We start from the raw sequence: 24,934 nt of genomic DNA, 5'->3' as shown, positions 1-24,934 counted from the left end.
TGTATCTATATATTGATTTGTAGACAAATTTCATCTACATTTGTGCTCATAACCTGCCATTCACATTATTTATATATATATAACTTTAAAAACTCATCAATCAATTAACAAGAATTCTCAATCATTTATTATAAACCACGAGCTGTTATAAAGCCTAGAATTTATAGTTAACATTTTTAGATTATTTAAAAGCTTTCAAATTATTTTACATAGATAATTTGATTTCAATTTTGAAACAATTGCACATGATATGATATTATTATCTCCATTTTACAAATGAAAAACCAAAGTTGCAAAAAGTTGAGTTGACTAGAGATTTGCTGGTACTAAATATCTGAGCAGTTTTGAAATCAGGTCTTCATGTCTTCAATGTGGCATGGTGGATGCCATTTAAAATTTTGTTGAACTTGGATGCCATATCTCTACATGGCAAATAAGTTAATTATTTGCTGAGTAATGAGCTGTAAAATTTTTACATATTGTTTTGATAACTAATTTATCAGTTAAACTTCTTTAGTAATACCACAATTTGTTCAGCCATTCCCCAATCAATAGACACCCCCTGATTTTACAATTTTTTTTTGCCATCACAAAGAGTGTGGCTATAAGTATTTTTGTACAAGTAATTTTCCTTATTATCTCTGAGATACAAACCCAACATCAGTATGGCTGAGTCAAAGGATAGGCATTCTTTTAAAACTTTTTGGGCATAGTTCCAAATTGCCGTCCAGAATGGTTGGACCAATTCACAACTCTACTAGCAGTGTATTAGTGTTCCAATTTTGCCACGTGCCTTCCGACATTTATTGTTTTCCTTTGCTGCCATATTGGCCAAGATGCTAGGTGTAAGATGATACCTCAGAATTATTTTAATTTGCATTCCTCTAATCAGGAGGGATTTAGAACACTTTTTCATGTGTTTATTGATTGTTTTGATTTCATCATGAGAAAACTGCCTCTTCATGTCCTTGGCCATTTGTCAACATTGGAATAGCTTGATCTTTTATAAATGTCACTTAGTTCCTTATGTATTTGGGAAATTAAACCTTTGTCAGAGAGTTTTGTTATAAAAATATTCTCTCAGGTTGTTGCTTTCCTTCTAAATTTGGTTGCATTGGTTTTATTTGTACAAAACTTTTTTTTTAATTTGATATAATCAAATTCATTCGTTTTACTTTTTGCACTTTTTTCTATTTCTTACTTGGTCTTAAATTCCTTTTTCCCACAGATCTGAAAGGCATACTATCCTATTTTTACTTAATTCATTTTTTATTTCATTCTTTTGATCTAAACCTAATTTTTCCAATACTGTTTAGGAATTTTCACAGCAGTTTTGGTCAGAGTGGGTTTTTGTGCCAAAAGCTGGGATCTTTGGGTTTATTGTACACTATCTTGCTGAGGTCATTTACCCCAAATCTATTCCACTGATCTTCCCTTATTTCTTTTAGCCAGTACCATATTGTTTTGAATACCACTGCTTTTTAGTACAGTTTAAGTAAGATCTGGTACTGCTCAGCCCCCATCCTTCACATTTTTTCATATTTCCTTTGATATTCTTGACCTTTTATTCTTCCAGATAAACTTTATTATATTTTTTCTATTTCTATAAAAATGTTTTTGATAGATTGACCGGCATGGCATTGAATAGGCAGATTAAGTTGGGTAAGATTGTCTTTTTTATTATATTAGCTTATCCTACACAGGAACAATTAATGTTCCTTCAGTTATTTAAATCTAGTTTTAATTGTGGGAAATTTATTTTGTAGTTGTGTTCATATAATGCCTATTTTTGTCTTGGAAGATAGATTCTTAAATATTTTATATTGTCTAGAGTGATTTTATTTTATTTATTCAGTATTTTTAAAGTATATTTATTTAATTAATTAATTTGGAATATTTTTCCATGGTCAGATGAGTCATGTTCTTTCCCTCTCCTCTTACCACTCCCCTCCCATAGCCAATGATCGATCCCACTGGGTTTTACATGTGTCATTGTTCAAAATCTATTTCCATATTATTAATATTTGCACTACGGTGATTGCTTAGAGTTTATATCCCCAATCATATCCCCAGTGAACCATGTAGTCAAGCAGTTGTTTTTCTTATGTGTTTCTACTGTTGAGAGTAATTTTAAATGAAGTTTCTCTTTCTAACTTCTGCTACTGGGTTTTGTTGGAAATATCTAGAAATATTGATGATTTATGTGAGTATATCTTGTACCCTGAAACTTTGAAAACTTTTTAGCATTTTTGCATTTATATTCATTAAGGAGATTGGTCTGTAATTTTCGTTCTCTGTTTTTGGTATGGCCTGGGCCAAGACTCCAGACTTCTCCACAGATTTAAAATTCCAAGGCTTGTGTTTTGGCTTGGATGACTATTTGCCCATACAGGATCTCAGGATCTGACTATTAGCTCGAGCTTATGTATAGAACCTGTGACAGCAGATGTGAGTTGGGCATTCGGGGAGGGAGGTTGTGGTTTGCCCTTGGTTTGATCTTAACTTCCTGCTCTAGTCTCCTGCTAGCTCTGCTCCCCTCTCATCTCAGTTCCCCAGATAGTCTCTTCTTACCTTTTGTTTTTTTTGTGTTTTTTTTCCTGAGGTTGATTCACTCTCCTTGTTGGTTCTTTCACTTCTGTATTTGTTTCATAGTGATATTTTAATCCTGATTGGAGAGGATTTCCATGGTGAAACAGGGCTGTCACTATAGTTACTCCTCCATCATGCCTCCAACCCCAGAAGTGTAGTAGTAATTATTTTTTATAATCAATGTGCATATTCTTTCCATAACTTATATTCTATTTTTTGCCATTAATAACTAAAAAATAAGTTGTTGAAGTTACTTTAATTGCATACCATATCTATCTGTCTATCTTCTAGATATTTAATCTTCTAGTTTTATGTTATTCTGAGTCATAAACAAAGCTGGTATAATTTCAAAGTTAAATTCAGGATTTTTAACCTCTGACAAAGGTCTAATTTCTTAAATTTATAAGGAGATAAATCAGTTGTTCAGAATATCAAGCCATTCCCCAATTTATAAATGGCCAAGGAACATGAATAGGCAGTTTTCAGAAAAAGAAATAAAAACTATCAATAAGTACATGAAAAGGTATTCTAAATCCCTCCTGGTTCAATAAATACAAATTAAAACAAATCTGAGGTACAACCTCACACCTAGAAGATTGGTCAATATGATAGCAAAGGGAAGTAATAAATGTTGGAGGGGATGTGGCAAAACTGGGACATTAATGAATTTCTGGTTGAGTTGTGAATTGATTCAAGAGTTCTGAAAGACAATTTGAACTATATCCAAAGGGCTTTAAAAGATGGCCCGCCCTTTGATCCAGCCCTATCACTGCTGGGTTTATTGCCCAAAGAGATAATAAGGAAAAATATGTGTACAAAAATATTTATAGCCATACTTATTTGTGATGGAAAAAAATTGTAAAATGAGGGGGTATCTATCAATTGGGAAATGGCTGAAAAAATTGTGGTGTCTGATGGTGATGGAACACTATTGTGCTGAAAAGAATATTGAACTAGAGGAATTTCATGTGAACTGAATAACTCCAGGAATTGATGCAGAGCGAATGGAGCAGAACCAGGAGAACATTGTACATAGAGACTGATATTCTATGGAGCAATAAAACATAATGGACTTCTCCACTATCAGAAATGCAATGATCCCGGACAATTCTGAAAGACTCGTGAGAAAGGATGTTATCCACAACCAGAGAAAGAACTATAGGAGTAGAAATGCTGAAGAAAAACATTTGTTTGATCACATGGTTCGATGGAGATATTACTGGGGATGTTGACTTTAAATGATCACTCTATTGCAAATAGTAATACTATGAAAATATTTTTGAACAGTAATACATGTAACCATGGAAAATATTCTAAATTAACTAATTAAATAAATGAATTTAAAAAATAAATTTAGGATTTTTATATTAACTCCACTTTAGGAGGAGCCAATGTTTTAGGAGGAAAATTTCCATATTATTCATATTTGTAATAGAATGATCTTTTAACATCAAACCCCTAATCATATCCCTATTGGACTATGTAATTGATCATATGTTCTGCATTTCTGCTCCCACAATTCTTTCTCTGCATGTGGATAGCATTTTTTCTCATAAGTTCCCCTGAATTGTCTTGAATCATCACATTACTGCTAGTAGAATTGTCTATTACATTCTGTTTTGCCACAATATATCACTGTCTGTGTACAATGTACTTTTTTCCAGTCCCTGCTGCCATGGTTGCTGCCAGTCTCTCCTCTTCTGAAGCTCTGAGATCTGCTGCCCAGCCTTCACACTCTTCAACCTCATGTCTCAAGTCTCACTGCCAAGGCCTTACACTGTCTTCAGGATTAAGTCTAGGGTGCCCTCAGTCAATCCCCAAGAATTTAGAGATTGCCTAGGCCCTCATTTTGACTCTGGAATGGTAGGTGGTGTAGGGGAGGGATGATCAGCTTGCTCTTCAATAAGTGTAGTTTTGGCCCCTTATAGCATGAGAATACCTAAATACTGTCTACCTTTAAGGCTGCATCCAGTGGGAGAGCACTTTTATTTGTCTGATTTTGATTTATTTCCTTTGGAGAAGCTTTGTAATGATTGGTTGGAAGGAGATACAAAAGGCTTCTGGTACTATGTTGTCATCTTAGCTCTCTAAAACAAGACTCATTCTTCTTAGAATAAAATTATTTAGCTTCCAATTATTTTTAATTTTCCTTCTACCTCTGTGTTGAATGTAATTTTTTTGAATTATGTTCTCAGAAGATACATTTAATATTTCTACTTTTCTACATTTGTTTGTAATATTTTTGTGCCCCTTTATTTGGTTAATTTTTGTGAAAGTGCCATGTACTTCTGAGAAAAAGTATATTGCTTTGAATTCCTATTCGGTTTTCTCCAGAGGTCTAACATATCAAACTTACCTAGTTTTATTTAGCTCCTTAACTTTTTTTTTATTCTTTCTTATTGGGGGGTTAGATTTATCTAGTTATGAGAAGGGAAGGATGAATTTCCCAAATAGTATAATTTTACCATCTATTTTGTTCTGGGCAGTATTGTTCTTGTTTGGGGATTGGATATTGATAACTGATTGACACTACTCAGGTGGTAAATATAGGTAAATGCTGTCAGGGTGTCTGCATTGAAGCCTGTGGATGAACTGGCTGGACACAGCTTAATCCAACACTTCTTTATTATTAACAATGAGGAGAGGCAGAGACAGGATAAAGGAGGTATGAATAAAATAGGAAAACTGTTATCCTAAATCTAAGATTTCTAAATACAACACCCCAATCTAAATCCTCATGGATTTGCTTCTTGTTCACCAAGGTGAACCTCCTTAAACTATTCTCAACTATCTAAACCTTATTTCTATCTAACTAAACTTATTCTAATATAAAACTTTCTGTTTATATTAACCTCTCTAAAGTATCTATGAAAATTAACCAACTCCCTTTCTAACTGCCAGAGTTAGAGATCAATAGCCTGTCTCCCTCCCAGCAGGGAGTTAAGACACTCACACTGTTCCAGTGAAAGCAAACAGAGCCCCCTCCTGGCAGCTTATCTCTCTCTGGGAGAAAGATCTACATTCCAACAATTGTCTTCAATTTAACAGATGTTCTGCCAATTTCTCAAAGTTAATTCTCACAGAAATCACTAACAGATAGTCCCAGAGAAAATTTTCTAGCTACCTGCTCCAGAGAGGGAATTCCAGAGACAGGCGCAGGGTTCTGTAACTGCCTTCCAAGCATGCAAATATTCTTTCTGCTGGTTTCTTAAAAAGTTTTCTGTCCTATTTCCAAGTTTTCTTCTTAAAGAGAGGGCAGCAAACATTCTGTGGTTGTTCTCTCTCTTATAGAAAATGGAATTCAATTACAATTCTATCTCTGGTCTGCATCTCTGCTTCTAATTAGAATAGATAACTAATCAATAACTAATTATAATAAACAATTTCCTTGCATAACACATATATGTTTTCCTTTAGGAATTTTAATACTTTGTCATTTGGTGAATATATGTTTAATGTTGATCTTGTTTTGTTTGTTGTCTATGATACCTTTTTGAAGATGAAATTTCCTTTTTTCTTCTTTTAATTAGATCAATTTTTACTTTTGCCTTGTGTGAATTCATAAATGCTATTCCTGTTTTTTTTTTACTTTAGCTAGACTATTATAAATTCTTCAGCCTTTTACCTCTGTGTGTGTCTCTCTACTTTTCATGTGTTTTTTATAAAGAGCATATTGTAAGATTCTGTTTTTTAATCCACTCTGTTATCCTCTTCTGTTTCTTTGAGAGTTTATCTCATTTATATTCAGAATTATGATCACTATCTTTCTGTTTCTCCTCTTTTCTCCATATTTATCCTTTCTCTCTCTCTCTCTCTCTCTCTCTCTCTCTCTCTCTCTCTCTCTCTCTCTCACTTTCTCTCTTTCTCTCTTTTCTCTGTGTGTGTATCTCTCTGTGTCCCTCTCTGTTTCTCTTTGGCCTTGTCACTCTGTCTCTGTGTTTGTCTCTCTGAGTCCCTCTTTGTGTTTGTCTCTATGTCTGTCTGTCTGTCTGTCTGTCCTTTCAGGTTTTCAGGCTTTCACTATTCACAGACATTTTGTTTCTGACTACTGACTCCCTTACATCAGTTTCCCTCTCCTCCATCTCCCACCATTTGCTCATTCCTCACTCCCTGCTAGTTCCTTGTCAAATAAGATAAGTTTCTATAACCAACTGGGTGTGTAAATTATTCCTGCTTTGGACTAATTCCGGTGGGAGTAAGGTTCATGCTTTACCCACCAACCTTGCCATCTTCTCCTCCACTACTGAAGTAAGATTATTTTCCCCTTCCATCTCTTTTATTTTCCCAATGGGTTCCTTTTCTCATTCCATTTTTAAATATCATAACATCCGTGCTACATTGGGTGAGCTGTTCCCTCCTTTACCTGGTTTGTTCCTTCTTTTCTTCATTTTTTAAAGTTGTTTTCCATGCTGATTTTTGTAGATGGGTGGAAGCAGTTTTTTTTCTCCACCATCTTAGCTGCCAGAAGTGAAGTAAGTGTCCCTCACAGTTCTGTCCTGAGTCCGCTTATTTTATTATTTTTCTATCCTACTTGGTGATCTTGTAAGCAACCTCGGATTTAGTTACTATTTACTGATGATTCGAAAAATCTGCTTATTATGCCCCAACTTCTTTGCTGATTTTCAATCTCACCTCCAACTACCATTCAGACATCTTAAACTGGATATCTAGTTGACATATTAAACTAAACATTCCCAAATCATAACTATTTACCTTTCTCCCTAAATCTCCCCCTCCACCTTCCTTAAATTATATTAGAAAGAACAATATTCCAGCCCCTCTTGCTCAGAGCCTTGGGATGATCCTAGACCCCTCACTATCTGTACCCTCTGCCCAGGTTCAATTTATTGGCAAGGCCTGTGTATTTTGCCTTTGCTGCATCTCTTGATTATGCCCCTTTTGCCCTTCTGACATTGCCACCACTATAGTGTAAGCCCTCACCACTTCAATGACTATTGAAATAGCCAGCTGAAGTATCTGTATACCTCAAGTCTCTCCACACTCTAATTCATCTTCTATTCAGCCATTAAAATGATTTTCCTAAAGTGCAGTTCCAAACTACTCAATAAAATCCAGTGGCTCCCTACTTTCTTCAAGATCAAATGCAAAATCCTCTGCACACAAAGCTCTTCATTATCTTGTTCCCTCCCACAATTATGGTCTTCTTACATCTTTTTCCCTAATGTATACTCTTTGATCCAGTCATACTAGTATACTAGATGTTCTTCAGACCTGATGCTCCATCTCTTGAATCTGGACATTTTCCTGTTCATTTCCTTATTTCTTGAGAACCTCTTTTTCCTCATCTTTGCCTACCAATTGTCCTGGCTAACTTTAAGTCACAAAAATTCTTTATTTTACTGGAAACTACTCCCATTCCTTCCTAATACTAATGGTTTCCCTTTTAATTATCATTTTTAAATTCATCCTAAATATAATTTATTTGAATATATTCATTTGTGTGGTTTATTCCCCCATGTCCCATTAGATTATATGCTTCATGAAGAGAAGAACTGAATTTTGCATGTTTTTCTTTTGTTCTTAGTACAACTAAAGGGTTTGCCTACATCAAGTCTCTCCACATTCTAATTCATCTTTTATTATGCCATTAAAATTATTTTCCTGTAGTACAGCTTGAACCTTGCTACCCCTGTACTTACTTAGTATACTTAGTACAATGCTTGGCCAATAGTAGGAACTTAAGAAATGTTGATTGATTGATTGATTCACTGTCATTTGTTTACTGTCAGATTATTTAGCAAACAACTCCTCCCAAAATTCACTCAGTTTAAATTTATACACTAATCAAAACTCTTATAAAACTTACCTATCATTTCAAAACATTCTTCCCCTCTTTTTATTTTCAAAGGCTTCAGTACCAGGTTTACAATTTGCTTCTCTACCTTAAATTGCTTCATTTTAAACTTTATATTATTAGACATAATTGTACATCTCTTTACTCTGAGTATACCTTAAATCCAGGTCTTGAGTCCACTTCTGTTTTCTCATTATATTCTGTCATTTGGTGACAGGAGTTTAATAATATTCTTTATGAAAATAAGTCCCTAATCTATATATCTATCTCAAGTATCTCTCCTGAGCCCCAGACAAACATTTCCATTCTCAACAACAACAAAAAAATAAATTATAATAGTTATCCTTGAAATGTGTGTGCAACTTGAACTTAATATGTTTAGATTGAATCCATTATAACTTCTCCCAAATCCTTCTCTTTCTTGAATCCAACATCCTTCTAGTCACCTAAGTATTTGAAATCACCATTGCACTTTCCCATATACTTATTTAGTTGCCATATTTACTCTCCTCTACACTACATACCCATCTAACAAATTATGAGTATTAAAGCAAACAAGATATTCTGAGAAAAAAAGGTAAGGGGCAAGTAAATTTTAGGTATGAAGGTTTCTTGCAAATGTACAAATTTGGGATTTGGAATCTTATACAATTTTATAGACCTGTAAAGTGAATTAAGCGATGTAATGTAAAATAAAATAATTAATATTGGAGAGTCAGGTTTTTAATGTGTTATATTGATAATAACTAATACCTGAGTAGGGAGAATAAGTAGGTATTAACATTTAATTTGGGGGTAGTGAAATGTTTAAGCTTCTCCATCTAATTCAAGGGATAATATCCTACTTACCACTTGGCTGTTCCTCTTCATACCTGAAGAGGACAAAATGAAGTCATGTAATGTCTTTTATCTCATTAATAAATTGGATTTAAGTGAGGCAAAATTGTACTATGTAATCAGTCAATTTCTCACTTCAAGAGTCATAGAAGTGCAATGGTAAGACTAAAGTGAAGACAACTGGTGGTGGCTCTAGAAATAATGGTTGGCTTTGGCTTCTTCAATTTCCAACGAGTCTATAAGCCTCCACAATACCTGCATTTTTTATAATTTTATTTTATTTTTTATTCAATTAAGAATATTATTCTTTGGTTACATTAATCATATTCTTTCCCTCCCCCCCCCAATCTTCCTGTAGCTAACACGCAATTCCACTGGGTATTACATGCATCCTTGATAAGAACCTATTTCCATGTTGTTGATATTTGCACAAGGATGTTCATTTAGAGTCTACATCCCCAATCATATCCCCTCAACCTATGTAACCAAGCAGTTGTTTTTCTTCTGTGTTTCTACTCCCACAGTTTTCCTCTGAATGTGGATAGTGTTCGTTCTCATAGATTGCTATGGGTTGTTCAAGATCACTGCATTGCCACTAATGGAAAACTCCATTGCATTCAATTATACCACAGTGTATCAGTCTTTGTGTACAATGTTCTCCTGGTTCTGCTCATTTCATTGCATCAATTCCTGGAGGTCATTGCAATTGACATGGAATTCCTCTGGTTTATTATTCCTTTGAGCACAATAGTATTCCATCACCAACATATACCACAATTTATTCAGCCATTTCCCAATTGAAGGGCATCCCCTCATTTTCCAATTTTTTGCCAGCCCAAAGAGAACAAATGTGAATGTTCTTGTACATGTCTTTTTCCTTATGATCTCTTTGGGGTACAAACCCAGCAGTGCAATGGCTGAATCAAAGGGCAGACAGTCTTTTAGCACCCTTTGTACATAATTCCAAATTGCCCTCCAGAATGGTGGGATCAATTCACAACTCCACCAGCAATGCATAAATGTACCAACTTTAACACATTCCCTCCAGCATTCATTAATTTCCATTGCTGTCATGTTAGCCAATCTGCTGGTGTGAGGTGATACCTCAGAGTTGTTTTGATTTGCATCTCTCTGATTTTAAGAGATTTAGAACACTTCTTCATGTGCTTATTAATAGTTTTTATTTCTTTAAGTGAAAATTGCCTATTCATGTCCCTTGCCCATTTATCAATTGTAGAATACCTTGATTTTTTTTCTACAATTAATTCAGCTCTTTATAAATTTGATTAATTAGACCTTTGTCAGAGGTTTTTGTTATAAAGATTGTTTCCCAATTTGTTGCTTCCCTTCTAATTTTGGTTGCATTCATTTTGTTTGTACAAAACCTTTTTAATTTGATATGATTAAAATTATTGATTTTACATTTTGTGATTTTTTTCCCTAAGTCTTACTTGGTTTTAAAATCTTTGCTTTCCCAAACATCTGATATGTATACTATTCTGTGTTCACCTAATTTGCTTATAGTTTCCTTCTTTATATTCAAGGCATTCACCCATTCTGAGTTTATCTTATTGTAGGGTGTGAGATGTTAACCCAAACCTGATCTCTCCCACACTGTCTTCCAATTTTCCCAGAAGTTTATATCAAACAGTGTATTTTGGTCCCAAAAGCTGGGATCTTTAGGCTTATCAAAGGCTGTCTTGCTGAGGTCATTTATGCCAAGTCTATTCCACTGATCCTCCTTTCTCTTACTTTGCCAGTACCATATAGTTATGATGACCACTGCTTTATAGTATAGTTTGAGATCTGGGACTACAAGGCCACCTTCCTTTGCATTTTTTTTATGATTTCCCTGGATATCCTTGATCTTTTGTTCTTCCAAATGAACTTTCTAATGTTTTTTTTTTCTTTTTTTTCTAATTCAGAAAAAAAGTTATTTTTTAGTAGTTCAATGGGTATGGTGCTAAATAAGTAAATTAATTGGGATAGGATTATCATTTTCATTATGTTAGTTCATCCTACCCATGAGAAACTGATGTTTTTCCAATTGTTTAGATCTAGTTTTAATTGTGTGGAAAGTATTTTGTAGTTGTGTTCATATAGATCCTGTTTGTCTTGGCAAATAGGATCCTAAGTAGTTTGCATTGTCAAGGGTGATTTTAAATGGTATTTCTCTTTCTAATTCTTGCTGCTGAGATGTGTTGGAAATATATAGAAAATCTGCTGACTTATGTGGGTTTATTTTGTGTCCTTCAACTTTGCTAAAGTTGTTGATTATTTTGACAAGCTTTTTAGTTGATTCTCTAGGATTCTTTAAGTAGACCATCATATCATCTGCAAAGAGTGATAGCTTGGTCTCTTCATTGCCTATTTTAATACCTTCAATTTTATTTCAACTCTATTTCTCTAATCTCTTCTTCTCTAATCTCTAAATTCTAGTATAATGTTAAGTAATAGAGTTGATAATGGACATCCTTGTTTCACTACTGATCTTATTGGGAAGGCTTCTAGTTTATACTCATTGCAGATGATATTTGCTGATGATTTTAGATATATACTGTTTATTATTTTTGGAAAGGTTGTTCTATTTCTATGCTTTCTAGTGTTTTCAATAGGAATGAATGTATTTTTTCGAAGGCTTTTTCTGCATCTATTGAGATAATCATGTGATTTTTTGTTGGTTTCCTTGTCAATATGTTCAATTAAGTGGATGGTTTTCCTAATATTGAACCATCCTTCCATTCCTGGTATAAATCTTACCTGGATATAATGAATACCCCTCATGATCAATTGTTTGAGTCTTTTTGCTAATATAATATTTAAGATTTTTACATCCATGTTCATTAAGGAGATTGGTCTATAGTTTTCTTTCTCTGTTTTTGGCCTGCCTGGTTTTGGGATCAGTACCATATTTCTGTCATAGAAGGGATTTGGTAGAACTCCTTCTTGGCTTATTCTGTCAAATAGTTTGTATAATATTGGGATTAGTTATTCTTTAAATGTTTGATCAAATTCACTTGTGAATCCATCAGGCCATTGGGATTTTTTCTTAGGGAGTTCTTTGTTGGCTTGTTCAATTTCTTTTTCTGATAGGTGGTTGTTTAGGTAGTTTATTTCTTCCTCTATTAGTCTAGGCAAATTATATAATTGTAAATATCCATCCATATCACTTAGATTGCCTTATTTAATGCCATATAATTGGGCCTAAAAATGTTTAATGATTGTCTTAATTTCCTCTTCATTAGAGGTGAGGTCTCCCTTTTCATCTTGGATACTATCAATTTCGTTTTCTTCTTGCCTTTTTTAATTAGATTGCCCAGTACTTTGTCTATTTTATTAGTATTTTCAAAATACCAGTTTCTAGCCTTATTTATTAAATCAATAGTTATTTGGCTTTTAATTTTATTTATTACTACTTTGATTTTTAGGATCTCCAATTTAGTCTTCATCTGAGGATTTTTAATTTGTTCACTTTCTAGTTTTTTTTTTAATATGCATGCCTAATTCATTGACCTCTGCCCTCCCTAATTTGTTAATATGTGAACTCAAGGATATAAATTTTCCCCCGAGTACTGCTTTGGCTGCATTTAATAGATAATGAAAGGATATTTCATTATTGTCATTTTTTTAATTAAGTTATTATTTGTTTCTATGATTTATTCTTTAGCTAACTGATTTTGAAGACTCATATTGTTCAATTTCCAATTAATTTTAATTATCTCTCCACATATCTCTCCAATATATCTCCCTTATTAATTATTATTTTCATTGCATTGTGATCTGAGAATGTTGCATTTATCATTTCTGCTCTTTTGCACTTGTTGGCAATGTTTTTTTTTTTCCCTAGTACATGGTCAATCTTTATGAATATACCATGTGCTGCCAAAAGAAGGTGTATTCCTTTTTGTCCCTATTCATTTTTCTCCACATATCTACTAACTCTAATTTTTCTAAGATTTCATTCACTTCTCTTGCCTCTTTCTTATTTATTTTTATTTGATTTATCTAGTTCTGATAGATGATGGTTCAAGTCTCCCTCTAGTATAGTTTTTCTATATATTTTATCTTTGTGCTCAACTACTTTCTCCTTTAGAAATTTGAATGTTATGTCATTTGGTGCATACATACTGAGTATTTACATTTCCGCATTGGGAATACTGCATTTTATCAGGATGCAATTACTATCAGTATCTCTTTTGACTATACCTATTTTTACTTTGGTTTTATCAGATATCATGATTGTGACTCCTTCCTTCTCTTTATCAGTTGATGCCCAATAGATTTGGTATCATTCTCTTAATTTTGCCCTATGCATGTCTACCACCCTTATATGTGTTTCTTGTAGATAGCAAATGGTAGGATTTTGGATTCTAATCCACTCTGATATTCTCTTGCGTTTTTTGGGTGAGTTCATTCCATTCACATTCAGAGTTATGATTACCAGCTATGTATTTCCCAGCTCTTTGATTTTCACTCCTAGTGCTGTCCTTTCCTCTTTCACTTTTTCCTTCTATTACCAGTGATTTTATGTAATTGGTCCCCATAATTCCCACCCTTATTAATAAATAATTAAATAAATTAATTTATTTCCCTTTTATCCCCCTTCCCTTCTTATTCCCCTCTTATTTTCTTTAAAGTCTTTTAAACTATTCCCCCACTCTCTCCCTCCCTTGTATTGCTTCCCTCCCCACCAGTCTTTTTGTTACCCTTCTACTTCCCTTTAGGGAACAAATCAAGTCTCTGCCCCAATATATTTGATTGTTCTTTCCTCTTTGAGTAAATTTCAGTGCAGGTAAGAGTTGTGTATTTCCTATCTAAAACCTCTTTACCCTTCTAGTGTATTGATGTTCTCACCCCCTCCCACCATGTGCTTCTTTGTGACATATAAATTTACCCCATTTTGTTTCTTTTCCCATTTCTCTTAGTATTTACCTCTTTTTAAACTCTAGTTGTGTGTTTGTATATATATATATATATATATATATATATGCATAAATGTATCTACATACATATTTATGTCTTGGCATTTCATTCTATACTGATTGTCACTGTTCCCTCTAAGTATAATTCTTCTAGCTACCCAGGTCATAATAACTTTTTTCTTTTCTTCTATGGATACATATCATTTTTAATTATTGGGTCTCTTTAAAAAAGGGGGTGTTTGTTTTGTTTTCTGTTTTCCCCCTTTCTTAATTACCTTTTGATGATTTTCTTGAGTTCTGTGTTTGAGCATCAAATTTTCTGTTCAGGTCTGGTCTTTTCTTTACAAATGCTTTGTTTTATTCTATTTTGTTAAATGACCATACTTTCCCCTGTAATGATATAGTCAGTTTTGCTGGGTAGTTGATTCTTGTTTGTAGACCTAGTTCCCTTGCTTTCTGGAATATCATATTCCATGCCTTTTGGTCCTTCATTGTAGATGCAGCCAGATCCTGTGCTATCCTCACTGTGGTGTCATGGTATCTGAATGACTTCTTCTTAGCAGCTTGTAATATTTTTCCTTGGTCTGATAGTTCTTGAATTTGCCTATAACATTCCTAGGTGTTGTCAGTTGAGGATTAAGTACAGGAGGTGATCTGTGGATTCTTTCAATCTCCAATTTTCCCTCTTGTCCTAGAATGTTGGGGCAGTTTTCTTGGAAATTTTCCTGTAGGATGATGTCCAGGTATTTTCTTTTGTCATGGTCTTTCAATACACCAATAATTCTTAAGTTGTCTCTCCTGGAATAATTTTCTAAATCATGTGTTTTGTAAATGAGATATTTCATATTTTCCTCAATTTTTTTCATTCTTTTTATTTTGCTTTATAGTTTCCTGCTAACTTGTCAAGTCACTTGCTTCTAGTTGCTGTGTTCTGGTTTTTAAAGACTGGATTTTATTCCTGACTTTTTCATCATCCTTCTCCTTCTAGTCTGATTTTCTTTGGAGGTCATCTTTCATCTTCTATACCTCATCTTTCATTACTTTTCTCATCTTTCATTTCCTTTGCCTCATTTTCAAGCTTATTGATTTTTGCTTTCAAGACACTATTTTCTGTTTCCAGATGACTTCTCTTGACTTTTCTCTTCTTTTCCCAGTTGTCTTCAGTCTCTCTTAATTGTGTTTTGAAATGCATTTTGCATTCTTCCAAAGCCTGTGTCCAATTTTCCAGAGTTTCTGTGTTTTTGCATGATGTTCCTTCATCTTCCTCTGTTACATTTGCTCTTTGTTCATTGCCTGGATAAAGTTGTCTACTGTAATTTCTTTTTTCTTTTTCTGTTGTTTGCTCATATTTTCCCCTTTTTTTCTCCCTGTAGTTGCCTGTACTCTTGCCCCTCTCATTGTGTGCTGGATCTGTGGGTTTGGGCTTTTCTGTCAGCCTTCACCCTTGGATCTTAGCAAGACTCTCAGAGAAATCTTTGAGGAAGGGGTGTTGGAGCTTGAGCTTCCCTGCCCTCTGAAGGCTTGATGAGATTAAGCCCACCTGAGTTGTACTTGCAGAGCTGGATGTGCCCGGAGGCCAAAACCTTGGGAGAGAGGGTCAATATGTTGCATCTCTGCTGCTGCAACTAGGCTGTTACCTCTGCACTTCTCCAATTGCTTCCCCACTGCCTGTGTTCAAAGCTTTGAGCCTGGCACAGCTTTGTCCAGAAGGTACTTCCTCCAATCTAGCACCCTTGCCTGCCCAGAGGTTCCAGGCACCACTAGATGCTCAGTGCTCTAGGTGGGGGAGGAGTCCTGGGACCTTCCTTCTTCTTCCCCCTTAAATCTGAGTGCTCTCAAATTCAGGCTTTTGGAGGTTGTAACTTTTGAGTCCAGTAGGAGGTTTCCCTAACTCTGTCCTGCTGTTAGGTTTGGTTTTCACTCCCCTAAGATCATTTCGTTTTTAATCAGTAAGGAAAGGTTTTCAGAGTTCTGAACTTTTGCTGCTTCTACCCTGCTATCTTGACTCCACCTCCCCTCAATGCCTGCTTTTGGTGCCTCTGTGACATTTTGAACACATTATTCTCATCTGCCCTTCAGGTGACTTGGGCAAACTTTGAGGTATTTCAGTTACCCTCAAACTGATTTAGTCTGCCCTAAAAGATAATTTACTGGTGTGGAACTACTGAGCATGCTACAGCTTTGGGGATCCATAGGTGAGAGCTGAATGACAATTAGAAATCAAAGGAAGAAAGCAACCCTTAAAAATGTCTTTGGAAGCCCCCACACCAAAGATATAAACAACCTATTCTACCCTTTAGTTAACTTCAGAATGCATTCATACATGTGGGTATATATGTATGTATATTAATATTTATGTGTATTTATATGCAAATATGTTTATGTACCTATATTTTCATGTCTGTGATTTTCAAGTCTAATAAAGGAAGTTTCTGTTTCATCTTTGTCTTTATATCTCTAAAAATTTAGCAAAGTAAATGACTATTACAATTGATGAATAGATTGATTTTCTTCATGTAGCTATTTTGTAGGGTCTCTAAGTGAGTAATATATAAGTAAAAAGAATTTATTACAAAGTGTCTTTCATTTTTGTAATCTAGAAACTCTTATATGATATTAAAACACTGCAGTTATGAGGAAATAAACAAAAAAATGAATTTCTTTCCAAATTAAAAAAAAGAGAAAGAACAAAGAGATGAAATAGAAGATCATGTAAAATAATGAATTAGGCACATTTTGTGATTGGTTAAAATATAAGATGTGATTTTGAGGGTTTCCACTGATCATTCTCATCCAATAGTCATCTTGGTTCTGTTTCTAACAAATTATATCTATTATTAAACTTAGTTGTCATTTCAAATTTCAGAATGCTTTTTTTAACTAATGAAATTAATAAATATTTTAAGTATAATAGATTTTGTTTTGTGCATGCCTAGATTACTTAACATAGATAAACTCATGTGAGAAACATCATATACTTGCTTCTGTAGAATGCATTTCTCTATTTCTCTCCTACATGGACCAAAATAGCATCTTTGTCACAGCATTAGAACAGAATTTGCCCTTCATTTAGTATGTCTGCCTTTCCAACATAACTCAGGAGAGTGAAAAACTCAAAGGAAGAGCACAATGAAGTTAACTGTGTGTAGAAAAGGACTACCTCTCCCTCCTTCTTCTTTTAGCTTTCATGGCCTTTAGAATTCAGCTGGGGTTTTCTAGCTACTATGGGGCCAGAATTACAGATAAACTGTTGTTGTCAGTCTGGTACAGAAGCTCTCAGAACTCAGAATACCTGATATTTGAGCTCAAGGATGTTCAGAGAGGGACATTCTAGGCTTGAAACTTGGTAGGATAACAATATGTGAGAATCACAGTATGTTGTGAATCTGATCTCCCTCCCTTCTCCAGAGCCTGAGGTATTGTAAGGAAAAGGTTATTCTCTATATTATACTCTGGTGATTCTGTGGGTGGATAAGGGAAGTGAATCTTCTTATGGTTTTGAAGTACTAATTCTTTGTAATGTATAATGCACCTAGTAAGTGATTAAATAGAACAATGGTACAGGACAATTAGGAAAACATTAACATTGGAGATTTGAACCAGGGACAGAGAAACTAGATGTTTCTAAACCCTCTTAACAGTACCAAAGAATTCTGGGGAAATCTGAAATGTAACTTACCTTGGCTACAAAGGATAGTCAATGTTAACATAAGATAATGTATTTGAAATGTGTTAACTTAGAAATAACACAGAACTACTAAATTAGTCAGACAAACCAAGTCTTTAATCAGGAAAGAGATAAATCAAGGAATCTACCTCTATCACCGACCCAAGTGCTAAAAACTACTCAGAGTAAACACCCTGGGGCTCCGGGGACATATCCCTGGGAGAATGCACCTCACTAGATGATTTCTCTGAAGAACAATAAAATTTGGGGAATGTATATAGCATTTGGGAACTAAGGACAGGGAAGTATTATTGATTGACATTACCATGACTACAAGGAAATGATAAGTCCAAACTATACTGACAGGACATGAACAGGCTTAGGAAAGAAACACTAGGGGAGGGAGGGAGGGAGGGAGGAAGAAAGAAGGATGATAGGAAGGAAGGAAGGAAGGAAGGAAGGAAGGAATAGAGAGAAGAAAAAGAGTGTTTTTCTTATGGAAGTAGCAAATCTTTATTAATGACTCAAAATTTCCACAAATTTTTCATGAAACTGGTGTGAGAAGTGAATAAAAGCGTAGGGCCCTACAAAGTAGGAATAGGATCATTCTCTCTGTTTTGATTCCCTGCTTCTCTGCACTGTAACCAGAGCACTGCTGTTTTTCTTTAAAGTGTAGAAGCCAATTGAGTGACAAGCACACATTTGAAGCATCTCTCATACCTTTCAAGCTGTCATTTTTTTTTCTGAGGGCAACAAATTTTGTTAGGAATGATAAAACAAATCTCGTTGGTTTGACTTTTTTATTTGAAAGTTGGGGAGTTTCTATAGCTACTGTAAGTGTTATCTAGTTCTTTACTGTTCAAAATTTTTATTGCCTTTCTTTGTATAGTAAAGTGTTTATTTCCTAGGAGAATGGATGAGAGGTCAATATCACAATCCATTACTGTGCAATAACCTTACTCTGTCCTTTATTAAAGAATCAAAAAGATATTTTTCTTCCTTACCTGTTGAAATGCTTTAGGCAACTCTGTTTCACATTCATTCGTAGTAATGCAATCTTTCCCTTGTAAGTGCTTGGAGATCTTCAAACAAAACACATGATAACAACAACAAAAAAAGTTACTTTCATTTTTATTATTAGTTTCTGATCATTTTTTTGTGGAGGAAATATATAATCATTTTAATGGATTATACAATTGATGGAACTAAGGTACAATATCAGTATCACAATCAACATATCCATCATCATCAAATCATTACTATCATCATCTTTAATATTCTCATCATTACTTATTGAATGCCTGCTTAATAGAAGGTGTTAAGCAGTTTGCTTGGGTCTAGATCAGTTTGAATAGATTGGAAAACTCATGTGTTGGAACTGACATTAATAATCAAGGGTTTTTTTTTTTCCTTCAAGCCCAATGCTCTATAGAGATGATGTTTAATCCATTTTTATAGAACCACATTATTTTCTATTCTCTCTCCTAATTTCATTAAGTAGTGCTTTCTACATATTGAAAGTTACATAAAGAAATATCATTTGGCTTAAGCCCTTTATTTAATAGATGAGTGTTTTGCTCAGTGTTATCACATTCAAAAATGAGAAGTAGACTTACCTAAAACCTTTATTTAAAAAATCATTTATGTTTATGAATTTCCAAAATTATTCTTCCTTCTTCATATATAGTGAGTCATTTTTTATAAAAAAAATGGAGGAAGAAAGGAAGGAAATGAGGTATTACTAAGGACCTATTATGTGCCAAGCAGCATGTTAAGTACTTTACGAATACAATATCATTTGATCCCCATAGTGACTCTAGGATATCAGTAATAACATGATCTTCGTTTTACAATTGAGCCCAATGGAGAAGAAGTAAGTTGGCATTTGCCCAGTGCCAAATTTTCTCTATCCTGATTTGAACTTAGATTTTCCAATGCCCTATTCATTATATCACTTATCTGTCTACAATGTATATATTCAATAAATAATAAGGATCAATTAAACACCTACTTCATTCCAGGTAATGAGCTAAGTGCTGGAGATACAAAAAAAAGCAAAGAAAAGTCTCTGCTTTTAATCAGTTAATATAATGGTAATAAAGATAGGTAAAAAAGACATTGTGGGAAAATGACAGAATAGAATATAGAGTTTTCTAGTCCTCCTAATATCCACCACAAACAACCAAAAATAAGTTCATAGAGGTAAAGCTAAAAGCTTCAAAACCAGACAGGAATGAGGAGTAAAGCTGAATATCCTGAAACAACTGTGTAGAAAGCTTTATACTTCTCTGACAATAGCCCTAACACCACAGGACCTGGTAGCAGGAACAGAGAAAGCAGAATGGAATCAACAAGGTATTCCTGGGACATAGGCCTTGCAACAACACCTTGTTTGCTGAGATTTGGAGCCAGCATCAGTGAGGATACTGGGAGCAGCTGTGTGTAGACTCAGGAGACTCCTACTGGCCCAGAGATAGGAAATGAAGGAGTAGACACAGTGGATTTTGTAGTAGCTGAAGGCAGAAATTTGATCCCTGATGCTAACAAATGAGGGACTTTGGAGGCTCAAAGAAAGTGGACTTAACACCTGCTTCATCCCAGGTTATAGCAGTAGAAGAGGAGTGAGGAAAGACCGTGCATTGTTATGTGTGATTGCTATGAGACTGGAATCCCATCAGTTATGATCATTCCTAGGCAAATAGAGTCCTGATTGTAGTCACATGGGGAATTGGATTTTCTATTTGTAGTAGCAGTGGCACAGCATACTGTAGGCTCTGGTCAGAAAACCTGTGGTCAATTATGGATTGTCAATTGTCAATTGTGGTCAATTGGGCTAGAGTCTCCAGATTATAAAAAATGCAGTAACTAAATAGAACCTAGGTAAAAGCTAACCAAAAAAAAAAAATCCTGAAACCTGAGAGATCATACCCAAACACAATAGGAACCCTAGGAGTTCAGTAATAATAATATTAATAACAACAACAACAATAATAATAACAATAATAATAAATTAAATTTATTGGCCTGGCCATTGAAATTTTGAAGTAAATAAACACATAAAAAATAATGAGCAAAGGGTAAGAACTGTGAAAGAGGCTGGCAATAGGAAAAAGTGAAGAGTATGTGAAATTGATCACCTCAATGGGGGAGGGGCCCCAGGAGTGAAATTCCAGAGGAGGAGGAGACTCTGGCTTGGAGAACAGTGAGGGTCTCTTGGTCTTGAGATGCCGAAGAGAAAAGATGGGAAAAGATTTTCTCCTGAGGGTTATACATTTTTCCTGCTGGTGACTGGAAATCTTTCCCCCCAACACTTCCCAATTAAAGGGACTTCTGAAGAGAAACCTGCGCAGACTTTACCTCAGCTCCTGTTGCCCAGGGGTGAGTCAACCTGACTTTCAGTGGGGCTCAGGCTGCCAATGCCTGAGTTCCCCCAAAACTCAAGGAGGGAGATAAAGGTTTTTAGATAGAGATAGGGACATCCTTTTTCCCACTTTCCTTTTCCCATTCTTCCCTGCCCATTATTCCTTTTGTATTACCTATTTGAGTTAACATTAAAAGTGCTATATAGCTAAGGTCACTGATAACTCTGGCATTTTACATGTGAAGGTTCATAAGTCATTCACCACCCATGACATAGAGTATTTACATAAACATATGCCTACATTTTTATTGGAGCCTCATCTTGCAATTAAAGAACTAAAGAGAGCATTTCACCTCTATGAATCAGATTTTGAGGATATAGAAATTCTTTTATCTGAACTTTTTACACCCCAAGAACATAAAAATATTTTATTGCACAAACTAGAAAAGATTCTTCACTCATGAGCTGGCCAGAAGTTTTTGAAGATCTGGATTTTTCTAGTCCAAGATCAATGGCTTATCCAAGATAATGCTATGATGATCTATTGCAGGGAATGAAGTAATTGTCAGAAAGACCCAATGCATGGAGAAAATTTGATAGATTATCCCAAGAGCAAAATGAACACCCAAACACATTTATTGATTGCCTTATTGAAAAAAACAAACTGAGAGACTATTAGGTTTATAACCCTAATTCAAAAGAATCCGAAGCACATGTGAGAAGACAATTTCTCAAGGGCTGTGATAAGCCCTTGAGAGATTTCTGCAGGAATTATTATCCTACATTTGACACCATCTCACTTAATGAACTTAGAGACATTGATGCCTATCTTCATGATAACAAAGTAGATCAAGAAAAAGAAAAGGATGATCTAAAGAAAAATCTCCAAGAGACCTCTTAAATATTAAGGCAGAAAGAATTAGAGGAGGTTAAGAACCTGGCTACAATTAAGACATTTAGCAGACAAACCACATAGTATAGACAGACACCCCAAAGTCAACATAGGGTGCAGAGATATACCAGGACTTGATTTTTGTGTTCTTGTCAAAGACACATAGTAAGAAACTGCCCAATGAAACATATGAACTATGAACAGGGCCAAAATAAGAGAGATGGGAAATGTCAAAATGCATATTATCAAGGAAAAGTATATAATAACAAAAACTATGGGAGACAGGATTCTAATAGCAATCAGTGTTGCTCTTACTGAAAACTTAGAGAACAGGAGAGCCCAGACCTGATACCCATGGAAGCAGCAATAGCTTCTGGAGCAAAACCCCATTATTCAGAAGTTGTAGTGAGAAATAAGCATTATACTGCATGATGACAGGCTCTAGCATTATCTAGTAAGAAAGAGATGAATTTGGAGGGTACCCCAGGGAGGAAACATGAGGGCATGAACATAAAGAGAAAAAAGGGAGATGGTAGAAAGGAAAATTTAAAATTTAAAATATAAGTGATGGAGAAACAGATAGTTGGGTAAGCTGCCAAGGGAAGCAACTTAAGAACAAAACAAAAAGCTATAATTGAGATGGAGTGTGAAATTGCACAGATAATAGCAAACATGTAACATGACATTTATGGTTCACAACACATGGGCACACAAAACTGCATGGAGAAAAGCAAGGAACAGATTAAATGCTTTTTGGAAAATTTTTTAGCTTGCAAAATGGATCTAGGCAGTGGAAAATCAAATGGGGCTAGAAAATATTTAAAACGGCAAATTAAGTATCCAGACCATTCTGACAAAATAGCCAAATGAGACATTGTTGCAAGAGACTTTGGAGCTGATACATGTATGCATCTAAAAGGGCAAAGAAAGGAAAATGAGGGGAGAACTAACTTATACCCAAAAGCCAAAGACTTTTACCCACAAAATTCTATGACACTCAAAGATACAAGTTCTGGGGATGGGTTTAGCACAGATCAATACCAAAATTCTATTGACTGTCTATTCCCTGAACCAGATAAGGCAAAACAATTTAAGGAGTGGGAACAGAAGAGTTTTTGATAGAGAAAAACAATCCAAGCAGTTCTAAAACTGAAATTAATACAAACACAAACCTGTCCTCTGAGCAAGCTATTATCTCACAGACAGCAGTGGTCCAAAGTGATACAGAGCTGGTTAATAATAGTGGATTGAATAAGGATGGAATAACTAAAGAGGGGATGGTAGATTGCACTATAACATCTATAAAACCTGAAACATCTACTAGTTATACAAGTACATTACAAACCCTGGGGCAAGAAAGTAAAGATGATAATGGGAAATCTGTGTATGTAAACACCATAATAGCTAATTTACAAGAAACTCCAGAACCATACCTTGGTACAGAAGTGGGAGAACAAATGCACAAACCTCTCACTGATATAGGGGCAAGTGGATCTTTATTGAAGTCATTCCCAGAAGATACCACCATAGAGGGAATGGTTTCTATGTACTCCAGTAACATAATAGCAGGTCTGCAGGAAGCATTAAACCCACAAGAATCAAAGTTGTCACCACAGAACACAGAATTAGAGCATATTACTGGGCAACAGCTAGAAAAAGAATTGGGAAATATATAAATCACTGAATTAGGGTCAGACCAAGACACAAAATGTGGGTTAACATCACCTGACACAGAATTACAACAGGTCACTGAACGAAAGCTAATGAAAGACCTGGAGAGTACAGAAATCAGTGACCAAGAGTCAGACTCAGACCCAGATGATATAGTACCAAAATGGTACAATAATACTTGAACAAAAAAGTGATGAAGAACAGGAACCCTATGAGTACATCAAGCTCTATGATAAAGTTCACAAAGATTTAGATAAATGGGACACAAATTGGCATAATGAACACCTGAATTCAGAACAAACAATTTATCCCGATTCTGATTCTGATGAAGCAATTGAAAACATATGAAACTCTTTATCAGTAGAGGTAATACTGTATATTGCAGGAGTCAGTAGTTATAAAGAATTTTGTAAGAAATATAACTTAGGGGACACTGATACTAAATTGGAAGTAATATGATATAAAACTTGGTACTAGGACTGGTTTGAGTTCTATAAGGTAGCAAACAAAACAAAACCTTTTAAGAAGTCAGACTAGTACTAGGCATAAGATCTGACACTTAATCCATGAAGTTACCTTAATCAAATCAGGAAAAAATCCTAAACCATAATTCAGTCCTGGCTGAAAAGAAAACAAAACTGAGACAAGTCCATGAACCCCGATAAATGTAGATGAGAAACATCAAAGGTGTTATTGGAGCATCTTACCCAAACAAAAATTATTACATGAAATCAAAAAAGAATAATATCCAAGACAGATAGTATAAATTTGGGTTAGTTAGATTAGGGAGGATTAATGTAGCCTGTGAAACACAGGAGAAATGGTTCTTTGTAGAACCTGGGAGTTTATTTGGGTGGATTTAGAATCCCCTAGAATTATTAAACCTATATATAAATTTCTATCTCAAGCCTAGACTAAAAAAACATCAACCTCTATAATCAACCACACAGGAACAGAACAATCACCTTACAATCACATATTAAGAAAGATACCTACATTCATTACATAAAAAAAGGAATCTAACTTGCACACATAAGTATGGCACAAACAACCTGTATAAATTTTCAATCACTTGCATCAAAATATTCACTCTTACATGCACACACACATTAATCTTACACACACACATGATCCTGTAGCTCCAGATACCTGAAATCATCTTTCAAAGTGAGATGACAGG

The 24,934-nt window shown here is 34.8% G+C and overlaps 1 long non-coding RNA gene across 1 annotated transcript in view; it reads right to left on the bottom strand.

The window, feature by feature from the left end:
• The window catches only part of LOC103102644 (uncharacterized), a 126,594-nt gene that overhangs the window by 74,502 nt on the left and 27,158 nt on the right, over positions 1-24,934 (bottom strand). Inside the window, exons 2-3 of the long non-coding RNA XR_001628356.2 lie at positions 18,835-18,912; positions 9,254-9,276 (exon numbers count right to left, since the gene is read on the bottom strand). This is a non-coding gene — a long non-coding RNA (uncharacterized LOC103102644). The remainder of the gene's footprint in view (positions 1-9,253; positions 9,277-18,834; positions 18,913-24,934) is intronic.

Source organism: Monodelphis domestica, chromosome 1, assembly GCF_027887165.1.
Source record: "Monodelphis domestica isolate mMonDom1 chromosome 1, mMonDom1.pri, whole genome shotgun sequence".
Lineage (NCBI taxonomy): Eukaryota > Metazoa > Chordata > Mammalia > Didelphimorphia > Didelphidae > Monodelphis > Monodelphis domestica.
Note: the sequence above shows the minus strand (reverse complement) of the source record. Positions and strands in the feature narration are given on the sequence as shown.